General features: G+C 39.6%; 1 pseudogene; it reads left to right on the top strand.

Annotated features, from left to right (window-relative positions):
- Positions 1 to 5,688: 5,688 nt before the first annotated feature.
- On the top strand, positions 5,689 to 7,555 carry LOC117702277 (PRAME family member 18-like; annotated as a pseudogene).
- The last annotated feature ends 8,141 nt before the right edge of the window (positions 7,556 to 15,696 follow it).

Here is a 15,696-nt window from a genome sequence, read left to right as displayed (position 1 = left end):
TATTATAAAAACCAAGACTTACCAGCCCAGGGATAGTACCACCCACAAGGGGCCCTCCCTGCTTGATCACTAATTGAGAAAATGCCTTACAGTTGGATCTCATGGAAGCATTTTCTCAATTGAAGGTCCTTTCTCTGTGATAACTCCAGCTTGTGTCAAGTTGACACAAAAACCAGCCAGTACGCCACCCCTGCATGAGGAGCTCCAGTGGCCAGGCCTCACCTTCAGACTTCCCTAAGGACTATCATAGTCTTTTTCTGATGGTTATACTGGCCCTTTCCAGCACTGCAAAGTGGCCAGGCCCTGCCCTACAAGAAAAAAAAATCTCGCCAATTCCTGAGCTTGCCCCCAAACTCAGGCCATATAATCCTTTCAATTTCAGGCCATCCTGGGAAGCTCACCCTGCCCTCTAGAAACCCTATATAAATCTTGGGTTCTGCCCAATTCTCTGCTGCTTCTCTACCAAGCAAAGGCACCCACCCTCCTGGATTTTCCCTCACAATAAATCTCTTTTATGAGGTTTTTTTTTGTGTGGTGTGACTTTGTTGTATTCCTCGGCTCCTGACTGCCAAGATGCCTTTTGGAACAGGGCTGTAACACTTTCACTGGGAAATCATCCCAAAACAGAGCAGAGTCATTACACTTGCATTGGAAAGATGTTCTCCTCAGCTAGAGCAGAACTTCTGTAGAGGAAGCCTTGCCCTTCAGAGCTGCAACACAAACAAGGATGCCTCCAAATATGCCGTATGCTCTACAGTTCAGCCTTAGCACCTGATGCTTCTATTACATCATTTCTACTCTCAATCTAAATATATATGTAATAGTGCTTGTTAATAGTCAACTTGACAGAATCTAGAATCACCCAGGACATGGGCCTCTAGGCATGCCTGTGGGATCTGAATTACCTTAATTAAAATGGAAGATCTACTCACAATGGTTGTTACCATTCCTGTGCTGGGATTTGGGGCTATATAAATCAATCAAGAATGGGAACTGAGCAATTCATCTCTCTCTGCTTTCTAATTGTGGGTGTGATGTGACTAGCTGCTTCAAGCTGCTGACACCTTGATATCTTTGTCATGATAGATTATACCTTAAATTGTGAGCCAAAAATTATTCTTTTTCCCTTATGTTTGCTTTATCTCAGCATTCAGAAAGGACATTAAGATAACCTAGGTATGAAATTTTGTGGCCTATGCTGTAATGAATCAAACTGGTCTAGATTTAAATACAACTGCACTAGGAAGTCTGAGCAATTTCATTTGGCAGTTGAAACTTTAGCCATCTCCTCAAACAAAAGTAAAAATAACAGCTAAAGGGTTATTGGTGTCAAAGTAATGCATACTTCACTTTGCACAATGCTGCTGCATAGATCTGTGGTGATATAATAGGTAGCCGGTAGATTCTTATCTCAGTGAAATATAGAAGCAGTGTCCACCCCGCTTAGTAAGGAAAATTGAGCCTTTTAAGAAGCAAAAGGGAGGGCAAATATGAAGGGACAAGGAGATGAGTGGGATAGGGATGCATAATGCGAAATACACAAAGAATCATTACTAGAGTTTTAAAAGAATTGAACAAATTTATGGGGTTGGAGAGACAGATTAGGTGTTAAGAGCCCTGGCTGCTCTTCCAAAGAACACTGGTTTCGATTCCCAGCACCCAAATGGCAGCTCACAATCACCTGTAACTCCAGTTCCAAGGGATCAGATGCCATCTTCTGGCTTCTGTGGGCACCAGGCACAGACATATATTCATGCAAAATATTTATACATGTTAAAAAATTTAAATTAAGAAAATTGCAAATAATGTTTAAATAGAGACCTTGTCTTCATTAGTCATTTCTTTAATTATGGCAAAAGAGATTATCATGCTGAAAATATTTGTCAGTGATGTAGGCAAATCCCAGGGCGATGTTAGGACTCCTGACATAACATTCTACTTGCGCCTTTCTTTTATTCACAAATGCCATAGTCATGATGGAAGTCATAACCCATGTCAGGCACTGAGGCAAGCTTTTAACTCATCATGACCAAAGCAGACAGAGAGTACTTATGTAGTGTCTGCTTTACAATAAATTTCATCTAAGGCTTGCAAGTTCCTTCATTTCTCTTACATCAGTTGTTTGAAGTAAAGAAGTGAGAACCTCAAACATAATCTTGCATAGGATAAATCACAAGTTACGAAGAAGCTGCCTGGCTTCTGGTTTGCTTCAAAAGTAATAGAAAGAGTTTGAACCCAGCGCCATCCCATCTGCACTAAACTGGCTTGTCCACTAATAGTAGAGAGAGTGGTGATTTGGATTCTAATACATTAATTATTATTATCTAATCTATTACATAAAAGAGGTTTACCTAAGAGGTTCATTCATTCATTCATTCATTCATTCATTCACTGAAGTTTTACTATACATCAGGTACAGTTCAAAATGTTTGGGATATAAAGGGCCCAAAAGACATTTTAAATTTTTTCCTTCCCTGTTTTTCTAGAACATAAAATGTGTTAGTAAAAAGGGAGGAAATTCATGTATATTAGTGCATGCTCAAGTGAGGTGATGAAAAGAGACCAGAGAAAATAAAACATGGTATCATAAGAAAAATAAATATTTTTCAAAGAGTCAAAAGCCCTTTGTGAGCTCATGGTTGATCTGCTTGAGATGTAAATGATGACCAGAATGGGCCGATGGGATGCTGAGTGCAGAAAGTTAAAAAAAAAAAAAATGCCCAAAGTAAAACAGACTGTAACAGGTTAAAAGCTTCAAGAAAGCAGAATAGCCCAGAGTGTCTTTTTCACTGAGCTTCAGCTGAATTTGCAAGAGAAAAGTTATCAGACAGAAAGATCTAGATAAAGCCAGAGACAGGGAGGAGCAAACTACTTTAACACAGACTTCACATCGGGTTCTAATTAGACTGAAACTCCACTGGAAGGCTTTTCACAAGGGAAGTTCATGATCTGATACACATTTAGAAGAATCCTTTGGGGTGGTGTGTGTGTGTGTGTGTGTGTGTGTGTGTGTGTGTGTGTGTATCTGTGCCTGTGTCTGTGTGTTTGTTTTTATGTGTTTATCTGCATGGAGAGATAAGAGTAGAAAAACTGAGAGTGGTAAACACTACTTAGAGCTGTTTCAACAGACTAAATAACACCTCCTTAGACACAGAGAACAGAGGAAGTAGAAAAAAGTAGAAGCAGGACATATTGGGGAAGTAAAAGTTTGAAAGGGAAAAGATGGCTTGGTAAATAAGAACACTTGTTGCACAAGCATGAAGACCTGAGTTCAAATCCCTAGAATCTAGGTAAAAAGTAGGGCATGGTTATGTATGCCTACAACCCCAACAATGTAGGGAGTGGAAAAAAGAGGATTGTTGGGGCTCACTGGCCCATTCTTCATCCCTATGTCTTCCTTTGGTCTCCATATGCACATTGGTGCATGTACTCATACATAGATATATTCCCATATCACACACACACACACACACACACACACACACACACACAAGTGATTGTGTGGTAAAGAAATGATCATAACATCCTTCATCCCTGAGTACATAGGCCTCTGCAATCCAAAACAACAACAACAACAAAAAAATGGATTTAACTTTGCCTACCTCTTGGATAAGGGTTGGTTTTGTGACTTTTGATCATTTGAATTTCATCAACTGAAAGGGAAAAAAGAGAGCTTGCAAGTTTCAAGACTTTGGTTCAGATACTGAATTATCTGTTTTTCTCTCTTAGAATTTTGCCATGAGATTACCACATCAGGAAGCTCGTACTGCTTATCACAGAAAAGAGCCAAAGCATGCAGACTTCCAGCTGGCACCAACCATTGGCATGGATACGGGCCTTCTTGGTCCTCCCAGGCAGTGTCTCAGCCAAGGTAAGGGTGTGAGGAATCCTTGGCTAACCCCCCAGAAGAGACAAACAAGTAATAAATCACTTTTTAACCCATTCTGTTTATTGCAGTTGCTAAGCAGCACTTCACAGATGAAACAAATAGATCTGGTGTGTAAGGGACACAGAAGGAACATGACCAAAGGCCTGATGATGGGGTCCTGACAGTAACAACAGTTCACCTGAAACAGCTTTTGCCTATCTATTCAGTTATCACCTCTGCTGATTTTCTACTTTTATGAAGATGGCTTTGCTATGTGTGCCTTGCTCAAATTTATTGTTTTAGCGGTTGTTACCTAGAATCTAAATATTTAAGTTATCTACCTGACTCATTTCTCACCTAGAAGAAAACAATGCAAGGCTAAACCAAATAAGCAGCTCTCTATACTGCTTCACCTAAAAACTGAACATTGACTCAAGGTTTATCTAAGACCTGCAAATAAGAACCATAAAAGGTTTATGCAGGTGATTTAAACAGGTGACCCTTCATCACATTGTGGTGCATATAATTTTCATTTAGCTGCCTGATGAGTTTGTTGCCATACTCCTCTGTCTCATGACAGAATCTTAACAATGTACATGATCCAAACTTATGTAAGCATGTGTTTTTATTTATCATTCTTAATTGAAAACTAAGTACTTTGTATAACCTCTCAATTAATTTCTAAAAACATTACGGAGCATATTAAGGTATGGAGCACGTGTAATTTTCCCAAAGCAACATGGAATGCAAGACCACAGAAATATTTTCATCTAGGTAGGTGCTTGTGATCATAGAACAGAGAGGATTAAGCATAATGGGCTCCAGATCATCTCTGCTGAAGAGTCTCATCTACTAAACCTCTTTGTTGTCTGCATTGGCTTAGGAGTTTTGACACTGACATCCAGTTGTCTGTCACTCCTGTACGGTATGAGATCATATCAGACCAATAGAACAAGTCCATCCCAGTACCGAGGATCAATGAACTCCAATCAGACAGTGGTAAATTAAAGAAGACAATTCAGAGATACAGAAGGACATTCGTCACAATCAAAATGGAATAGCACTCATGCCAGCTCTACTAAAATCTAAGTTTGGTAGAGAGGTTACTAAAGAAGGGTTCGTTATATCAGAATCAGGACCTTCTGTTAAATATATCTTCATAGAAGGCAAAGCTCGTCACTGTAACAATTGCAACAATGGCCACCTATTAGATAGAGATAAGGAAAGAGAGATGTTTTCACTGAGATTTTAAAGTGTGTGTGTGTGTGTGTGTGTGTGTGTGTGTGTGTGTGTGTGTATGTGCACGTGCACGCACACTTTGTGGTAACAAAGAAGGCTATTGTTATGCAGGCTAAATAGACTACAACTCCTATTTTCAGAGGAAATGGCTCTTTTGTATACTGTAAATGCCCATTATAGTTTCCATTTGTTCGCGCTGCATTTAGTATGAATTATTCCTTTATTCTACTCTGATGATGTCTAGTTTAAGATCTTCAATCCAATGGTTTTATTTTTGTTTACCACTGGTGTTCTAAGGTGATGGACTCCCTACCACATGTCTGCCATCAATAATGTGTTGACCCATGTGCTATCTTAGTATGTGCCCCATGAAGAGGGGAGAAAACCCTGGCTTCCAGAAATTTATACCTGGGTAAAGTCTGTGAACCAGAATTCAAAGCTTCTAGGACTGAAACAAACTTCCGTGAAGAAAAGTGGTCAAATGGAGCCTGGAGTCACTGCCTGGCCCTGCTGCTCTGCTGGGAGCAGAAGCCTGTAGCCAGTGTCCTTATCAGGTTCCTTCTAATTAAATATCTATCAGGATGAGCACCTACAACCCTCCCATAGTCTTGCATCTGGCACTGGAGGGCCTGCTGAGGAATGATGCCATAGACTTCTCCGATTTGGAGGACCTGCCCACTATGCTCTTCCCACCACTCTTCAAAGATGCTTTTAATGTCAGACACACAGATATATTGAAGGCAATGGTGGCTGGCAGCCTGGCCCTTTCTCTGCCTCCCTGTGGTGACACTGATGAAAACCCCTGATGTAGAACCCTTGCCAGCTGTGCTGGATGGCATAGATAGAGTGCTGACACAGAATGTTTGTCCTAGAAGATGGAAGCTTCACCTGTTGGGCTTGAGGAATGTGCATCCAGTTTCTAGGATGTATGGGCTAGAAAGAGGATGGAGTCCACTCAGCAGAGACTGGGAGCAAGAAGCAAGTAGCTGAGCACATTCCTAGAAAGCACTGAGGCAGTATCAATGAATTGGAACTACACACAAACCAGTTTGTGTCCTTCCTGGGTCTTTTTGCACCTTACTTTGGAAAGATGCGAATCTTTGCAAATTACAACTAACCTGCATCTACTTGGATAAGGGCATAATTTCAGATACATTGGCAAACAAACAGAAGAAGGGTAGTGCCAAGTTCCTTTCTCAGTTCTCCAAAGTCAACCATCTCCAGCATCTCTACATGAATGATGTCTGCTTTTCCGATGACAACATAAAAGAGTTGTTCAAATGCCTGAGGGCCTCCTTGGAGACTTTGTCTATCACTCTCTGCCATCTCTCAGAGTGAGACTTGAAATACTTGTCACAGTGTAACTGGCTTTGTCACTGAAACACCTGCACATCAATGCTGTAGTGTTATCCATGTCAAGTCTCACACATCTCTGAATTCTCCTAGAGAAAGTAGCAGATTCTATGCATAACTTAGATGTGGAGCACTGCAATATGAAGGATACTCAACTCAGTGTACTCCTGCCTGCCCTGAGCCAGTGCTCCCAGCTCACTGTGATCAATTTCTATGACAACAACTTCTCCAGTCCTGTACTAAAGGACCTTCTGCAATGCATGGCCAATCTCAGCAAGTTGAATATAGAGCTGTAGCCTGCCCCCTCTAGAGTGCTATAGTCATCATGATCATGTCCTCATGGAGAGTTTTTCAAGTGTATCCTAAGCTTCTTGATATATTCATGGCCAAAAGGCAATCCAAGTCAATTGTCCTTGCTACAGTCCCCTGAACTCAGGTTTGTAGGCACTGTGTCTTTAACAGGAAGATCAGACTTTGTCAGTGATGGCAGTAAATAGGAGGTTACTTCTGGATACAGTCAAATCAAAGTCAAGGGAAGGAGAATTCATCATGGGGCCCCAGAACACATGGCTTCAGACACCATTTGATGCATTGGAGTCAAAATGGTGTTCAGAGTATTCAGAACACAGGAGATGGCATGACATGGACAACGAGGGAACAGTAGAGACAGATGTCTTGTGGTATCTGAAAGACAGTTCTGCATTTCTACATGGGACAATCTGGACAGGATCACCAGTGGCTTCCCCATGTTGTAAATATATGGTCAGTTTGTGAACCCGAATGCTCATCTCTGGTGTACTACTGAGTCACTGACCTAAGTTTTTTGTTTACAGTCAGGGTGTCTTGTGACCTCATGAAGTATGATCAAGGAAATTACGGTCCAAGACCTGTTAGCATCAAAATGACCTGAAGTCATTTATCATATTATCTTCTCTTCTTGAATTCCTATTCTTTGGCTGCTAGGAGTGCTATGTCTATAGTTATCAAACTAACTGGGTCAGTGCGGAACTTCTATTTTATGAAGACCATTTTAGAGAATGGCAGATGATTTCATTTCATGATAAGAGGTGCTGTAAACATTTTGAACATGGCTGAAGCAAAAGTTCTTGCATAGAGAACTGATTGAGCTGAGGCCGGTGAACTATTCAGTTGTGAGTTCTGTCTTTATTTTGTTAAGAGAGTGGGCAAGCTAGTCATTTTACTCCCTTTGTCACTGTATCAGGTAACAATAAGATAATTTTAATTACTATCTAAAAAAAGAAAAAAAAGTGGTCAAATCCCACACTAATACCAAAACCAGCTTTCTCTGTAGCATCTTAGATGAAGCAGGTGATAAACACAAGGGACACAGCATCTCTTTAAGTGGGAGATGGCATAAATTCAAAATGAAGGCATGAGGAAGAGATGGAGTAAGGAGAGGAGAAGATGAAGAAGAGGAGAAGCTAGGTGATGAGAGAGAAAGAGAGGAGGGGGCATGGAGGCAGATGTTCACGTGCCTCCACGAGTCAAAGATAGTTTATATATCTAGGTTGGGTATTAGGTTACACTTCTGATTGAGCATTATGAAGCTTATAAAGCCTTTGATTAACATTTTTAAAAAATTGTATAAAAACAAAAAGGAAAAGGGGGCATGGGATAGGGGTTTTCTAGGGAGGGGAAGTGGGGAAAGGGGATGGCATCTGAAGTGTAAATAAAATATAAAAAAAAATAAAAAAATAAAGGGAAGTGGAAATGTCAGGACCATAAAAAAAATGAAAGCATGAGTTCTTGATAGAAAAGGAGCCCAGTCACAGAAGGCTTGACAAAAACATAGATGCTTTCACCAAAGAACCTGGCTATAGGACACTAGACACAGGGAGTCGCTCGTTTGTTAATCATACTCCTAAGGTGGCTGTAATCATGGGAGGATGGCATTCCTTTTTCTTTGATTAACTTCAGTAATGATGCATTTCATATGTCCTATGAAATACATAAAGTAGATTTGGGAAAGAAGAAAAGTACAGAACAAAGAGATACATTTGCACATCTTCTGCCAAGGACTACAGTATGATTCATCAGGCACTGTTGTGACCTGTGATGTTTCTGTAAAATGACAAGGAAAAGTCAAATATACCTCTGAAGGAAACACAGTAAGTGTTCAGGTGAGAAATGTGAATCCATTGCCAGGAGCCAAAAGGCTCATTATGAAGAAACTGTGAATCTCCAGTGTACAACTGAAAAAGAAATGATGTTTCATTCACAGCTCCTTGTTTATTCAGAGGGAAAAATGCTCTCTCTCTCTCTCTCTCTCTCTCTCTCTCTCTCTCTCTCTCTCTCTCTCTATCTCTCTCTCCCTGTAAGTACATATCATGCTTTCTTTCCTGTTACTCCTGTTTCTCTATATTTTTCCTGTGTGGTATAAATAAAGTTTCTACATAATTGCTTATTCTCCATTCTGAACAATTTTCTTCTGGAAGTTTATTTTAAAAGTAAAATCCAATACTCCTGTGAAACAATGATTTTGTAGCCATAATAATGAAGGACCACGAGAGATGGTTCAACCTTCCTAATTGGTCAGTGACAACTCGTTTCAGGGAACTGGCTTCTGAACATCAAGTCAGTGGCACTTCACCCTCTAAAAGCCTACCATCTGGTTCCATGGAACTAGTCTCAAAGGATGATGGCAGTATACTGTTGGCTCATTTCTTCGTATAATTATTTTAACTGTACCCCTTGGACTGACTTGAACTCACTCTTACTAGAACCTTATGTCCCTATCAATGTGAAATACCTAGCGTAGGCATAGGAGCACAAGGGTAATAAAAGACAGTACTTGTGCCTTCTATGTGGCAGAGAAGCCTGAGAAATTCAGTTGCCATGGAATCTACTAAGGTGTGATGCCTTTTACCTTTTCAATGGCACCACCCATTTTTGTCCTCGGGAGTGATGAGTGATGTTTATATCATGCTTTTCATCATAGTTTCACTAAATAAAAATGCCTCCATGATATATGATGTCTCTTTAAATTCTTTTAATTTTGGTAACATTTCATAAAAACTATGGTGTGAAGTTTCATATATTTGTGTGTGTCCTGTTGTAAGTGATGCCCTGCATATGAAGGTGGGATGGACCTAGTGGTTTTCCTCTACCAAAGTGAATACAGCAATAGTAACGGAACATCACTCCCAGCATAAAGCCACAAAAGCCTGTGACTTCCTGACTTCCAGCATGTTGGCTCTCTCTCTCTCTCTCTCTCTCTCTCTCTCTCTCTCTCTCTCTCTCTCTCTCTCTGGCTGGCACTCCCTGTCCAGCTCTTTTCACTGTCCTCAGGAAGCTTTATTGGACTCACAGACCTAGAGTCACCTTAATCTATCTACATGCTTCCATTTCAAGTATATATTTTAATTTGTGTATGTGTTGCATGTGTTTGTATATGTGTTGTGTATATAGGTTGTGTGTGTATGTGTTTATATATACATATATATAATGTACATATGTATGAGGTATATATGATGTGTATATGTGTTGTGTGTTTATACTTTGTGTGCATATATTTGCATGTGTGTATGTATATAGTATATGTATATATGTGGTATATATATTTTTATATTGTTTGTATGTGCATATATGTCCAATATGTCTGTGTATATATGTGTTATATGTATGCATATTTGTCATTTATATGTGTACATAAATACATACATAAATAAAAAGTATTAGAAATCACAAAAGGAGAATAAACTACAGATAGAATTTAATTCTGTGGTAGAATTAAAGTAATAATAAGCAGATGTTTGTTATAAATATTGTTTTTCAAAACATGGTAAAGTGGATAATATTCTTTTATTTCTCACATTTCAGTAAGATATATCTGAACATTTACCCAAATGCTTTTCATCTTAAGACATCACATGTTATAGTTTAGGGGATGTAAACACCTTAAGGTTTTACAGACTTAAGGTTTGTCAGACTATGGTTTTTCACTCCAAGAGCATATGTGCTCGTGGTATTAAAGGTGTTAAGACTTTTAAGAAGTGGGACCAAGTCAGGTACAGTGGAGAATTTATAATCCTAGAACTTGGGAGGTAGAGGCAGAAAGTTCAGGACTAAAAGAACAGCTTCAACTAAATAGTAAATTTCAGGCTTGCTAGGACTACCTGAAATACTGTTTAAAAAAAAAAAAGAGTTGTGAGGTTACTCAGGACATGCTGCTGGAAAGAATTAGTACAGAAGTCACGGGATGGCTATTAATTCAAGATTGACCCTTCCCTGCCCCTGGCTCTCAGCCCACTCCTGGAAAACACTCATGCTATTGACACTCTAGCATGATGCCATCTGCCATGGGATGGTGTGACTCAGCCAAGTGCTTTCACCAAAGCTGTCACTATACTGTTTGGAGTTTCAAAGTAATGTCTTCCTAATGGGCTGCCAGGTTTAGTGCTATCTCCCTCCACTCCTCACCCCTACCCTCCACCACTGCCTCCAACTTCTGCTCTCTTGTTATCACTCTGAAGTAATTCATCATTTCCAAACTGTTGATTCCTGCACGTGTCTGTCCTCAAATCCTTTGACATTACTAACCCTTCTCTAAATACCATCCCCCACAGTTACAAATAAATATAACAAAAAATAAATATATAAAATAAACAGATTAGAGAGAATTGGGACCTCCTGATGTCACAGGGGCCTTTCTATAAAGTCTTCACACACAAGAGGACTGCTCATCATAGAGCCAGAGGCCCACTCACCTTGATCACACCTAGCCTTTAAAAGACAAACTCAGCTCTTTGGAGACAGATTTCTGTGGTCACAGCCTAGAGCCTCACTTTGCTGCCTTACCTTGCTTTGATGTCATTCATTTGCTGCAGAATGGCTTACTTCAATGTCAGCTGCAAGTCTGCATGTCTAGGTTAAAACTATTTCAATGTGTATGAAATGTACACTTTACATATACTTGCTTTCTAACCTATTCTTTAAAGAATATAAACAAAAACCTATGGACTACTATATATGTGACTATCACTGCCTATATGTTCTTACTTCAGATGCAGCTTCTTCCATCTGAGAGCTATTCGGTGACCATTTCTACTAGGCTGTTCCAGTGTTCTGATCCTGAGGCCTGTTGTTTCCTTGTCACCCCACCTGAACCTTTCAGCCAGCCCTCCACTTCTCTGTAGCTAAATGTCACACTCCCAAGTGGACACTCTGAATTTTCTTTTTCTGTCTTAGAACTGATAAAAATTCTCAAAGTACTCACATTCCTGGCTCAGGAGAGCCCTCTGGTCAATGGTGACAGCGCTCTGTGTTCCTGATTTTTCCCCATTCACTACCTCCCCTGGCCTTACTCCCTGGTCTCTTCCTATTTTTGTATGTCCTATAAGTATGTTCAAGTCTCTTCCTTCTGAGAAAGCAGTACAAACAGAACGAATTCTTTCCTTACATAGTAGGTTTTCTTTAAGCAGCCATTGTTCCTCTTTCCCATAATTGCCAGACTGCTTAACACAGCAGTCTTCCTTTGACCTTGACCATCCTCCACCTGTCTTACCTTTTCACTATTGTAACTCGCCTGCATCAGGTTCTATTCTAATCCTACTCTGAATGCCACTCTTCACTCTATTTAACTTCTGATGAGACAGGTGAACTTTCTGTTGTTGTGGAACATAGCTGGAGTCAACGGCTTGTAAGAAAAGTCTTGCTTGGGCATATGGTTTCAGAGTTTGGGAGTTTTGTTTGTTTGGGTTTTTTTTGGGGGGGGTTGTTTTGTTTTTGTTTTGTTTTGTTTTGTTTTGTTTTGTTTTGTTTTAAGTCCCTGGTCAGCACTCCATTTCTTTGGGGCTTATAGTGAGGCAGAGTATAGAAACAATGAATGTGTCCATGAAGTAAGAGAGAAAGAAAGGGCCTAGGAGTCCCCAAATACCTTTCAAAAGCACACCACCCATGATGAAATGTCTTTCCAACAAACTACAACTCCATAAAATCTTATTATCTCTCAATAGTGCTACAGGCTGGTAACATGAGCCTTTGAGCTATATTTCTGATACATTCTATAGCAAAGAGACCTTAGGACCACTTCGTCCCAAGACCTTGTAAATACCTAACACATCTTAATGCTAATATTTTTTTCTGTTAATTGATAACTGTGAAACAGCTGCTCACTGCTCTGATTATATGGCTTGTGGTTGTTTGAATGAGATATCTCCCATATTCGCTGGCATTTAAACACTTAGTCCCCAGCTGGTTGCTATTTGTGGAGGATTAGGTGGTTTGGCCTTTTCTGGAAAAAAAGAAAAAAAAAAAAAAAAAAAAAAATGCCACTGGGAGAGAGCTTTGAGGTTTCAAAAGACTCTGCCACATCAAGTTAACTCTCTGTGTCCTGTTTTTGGATGAATCTCTAAGCCGTCAACTACTGCTCCAACACCATACCTGACTGCCACCATCCTCTCATTACCGTGGTGGTCAAGGATTCTTGCCCTTCTGGAACCACAAGCTCCAAATGAATCCTTCCTTTGGTAAGTTGCCTTGGTCATGAGGTTTTATCACATTTCAAAAAAAAAAAACAAAAAACTATAACAACGCTTGTTCAATTTCAATGATATCAGATATCTTTGTTTTCTCCTCACTCTGGTTCTTCTCACTCTTTTTACATTATTTATTATTATTATTATTATTATTATTATCATTATTATATTGTAGAGATTTCTTAGGATTTTGTTTGATAAAAGAAAAATTCTATAATACCTTCAATTTCATTGCAAGAGTCACAAGATGGAAAGGGAACAGATTACTTAGTGATGGTGGGATAAACTAAAAGACAATCCACTTTGTGGGTTAGACTAAAAAGGCAATTTCACTTTGCTGAAAGCTTGTTGAAATATGAAATCACAGCCCCTGACAGATGAATGCAGGCCTCCCTAAGTCTGACATAATTAGCCCTAAACCATACAGAGCAACAGTTACTCCTTAAAGCCTTCTTTATCCCCACACTTTCACCATGCCTCTCATCCATAAAACACCATAGGCGTGACGTAAAAAATTTGTTTCATTGTTCCCCAAGTTTTCCTTATAAAGATGATCTTCATACTTGATCTAACAGGCATTGTGACTGAGAATTTATGGAAAGAAGCTGTATCTGCAAAAACTAATTAGAACAGCTATGATTGTAGAAAGATTGTAAAGTTGCAGGTCCAGAGCCTAATTACCTTATCTTTGGCTAGTTTTAGTCCCCTGAATAGCCATTCCTTACCTCTGTGCCAGCACTAGTACCCTGCAACTAATAGATAATAACCTTCGTCTATTCAGGAAGCTAAAATTTACTAGACTCCCAAACTAAGCTCTTACCAACCCCAAAACTAAGATTGTCATCAGCTAATATATGAGTGAGTCATCTACCTCACTATAGCCCTCCTCTCTGATATTTTCATCAATGTAGTTTATAAAATGCCTAATTTTTTACTTTCTTTATTCTGCTGCTGTACAACTTTATAAAGCTGCTTGCCTGAGGGAACATGGAACCTGGGAAAACATAGTTTCTTGTTTCCTGGCCCATAGTCACGCAAATTCTCTCTTACACTCTTTGAGGTATGACATGGGTCTTTTGTACCTACACCATGTTTCCAAATGTCATCTGTATTTGCTGAAGAATGTGTTCTAAGACCTTTCTCTTCCTGCTAGAATCTTCAGTGGCTCAATAAACTTTTCTTTCAGAGAGCCTTAAGTGTTTGAACTCAGTGCTTCTTTTCTTGTCTCTATGAAAGACAGTATCAGATATAAAGGAATTCTGCTTATTTGGCAAGAATTTGACGTCAAACTTATCATGGCTGGTGTGTTGTTTTGTAAGGGAGAATTGACATTTAATTCTCAGAACAATCCTGTGAAACAAAATATGCTTCATTCAAAATTATAAAATATAAGTACAGACTGTATGCTTGTTCTTCCTATATTTTTTCATATTTGTCATGGACTGTAGGTTGCTATGGCAATAAAGAAAGGCCAAGTTTTGAGGGAAATGAATTACAAAGTGTGGAAAGAAGTAGATTTTTTTAATGTATTAAGTATGCGTTTAAATGTACCTACCCCAATGGTATTAGAAAATGTTTTATAGTTTAAAAAGGAAAGCAAAACTCTCCAAGAAAATAAATTCATTTCCTTTCTATATGCCAAAGAATTCAAGTGGCTGGAGCTAATGCAAAAGACAAATTGAATGTCAGTACAGAATCAGTCACAGGAGTGATGGAGGAGGAAGCCCAGCTCTGGAACAGCTGGGACACTAACTGACAACAGGAATACAGACCAATAACTTCTCTGCAGCCACACTTATTAGGAACAAAACAGGATGACGAATCTGGGCTTTTTGTGTTAAGTCCCACTGTCAATCATGTATCATAGCCAGAACTGAAGTGGTTTTAGAACTGATGACTTTATTGTTCTTCCTTTCCTTCTGAAAAGGAAGACAGTAAGTAAGGTGCAGGATGGTGGAATGGCTTCTCCCAGACCTTATTGATGATCAGTAACTGCCACATCATCATCCAGATCTTCAGATCCCACCCAGTGTTTCTTTCTTTCATCTGAACACTCATGTGTTTCAGTTGTGGGTCTGAAACTGTGTGATTACTGCCATCTTCTTGCTTTCAAAAATCCCTCATGCTTTCTCTCCAGGAAAGGAAATGGGACCGGTGACACTGGGTGGGATGTATTGACCAGGGAGATCAGCCAGGTATTGATCACTGATGTCATTTGCAACTGTCCACACAAGGCAACTATAAACAGGATCATATTCTGGTCAATTGAATTTTTAAATTTCAAAATCTGTGCACTTTCTTTTCTGCCTGCATGTGGAATGACAATTCGAATCTTGCCACCAGTGGAAAACTTATCCCTGACTGAGCTCTGAAAAGCACAAACAGGTTGAGGGAAGCCAATATATCCATGCAGATAAAGCCACATGTAAGGTGATCTCTATTTAATGAAGATATTTTCACCTCTTAGGTAATAAGAGTTTCAAAAGCATGTTGCCTCTGTTTGCGTTTACTTGAGGTTCTGCATTTGTTTTGTGTCCTCTAGAATGCTGTGGGACAGTAAACCATGCCAAGAATCTTGGTGGGTAGAGCAGGTTGAGACCCCAGAAACTCACACCTAAGAAAGTAGGCACCTCCCTGCTCTTTACCAAATTCCTGGTCTGGAACATATGCCACACTTCTCACATAAGGAAACGTGGTCACATAGTCCCGGAACAGAGCTCTCCATGCTAATGAGGTACT

This window comes from Arvicanthis niloticus, unplaced genomic scaffold (assembly GCF_011762505.2).
Source record: "Arvicanthis niloticus isolate mArvNil1 unplaced genomic scaffold, mArvNil1.pat.X pat_scaffold_641_arrow_ctg1, whole genome shotgun sequence".
Taxonomy (NCBI): domain Eukaryota; kingdom Metazoa; phylum Chordata; class Mammalia; order Rodentia; family Muridae; genus Arvicanthis; species Arvicanthis niloticus.
The sequence above is the reverse complement of the archived record's forward strand: the minus strand, read 5'-3'. Positions and strand labels throughout refer to the sequence as shown.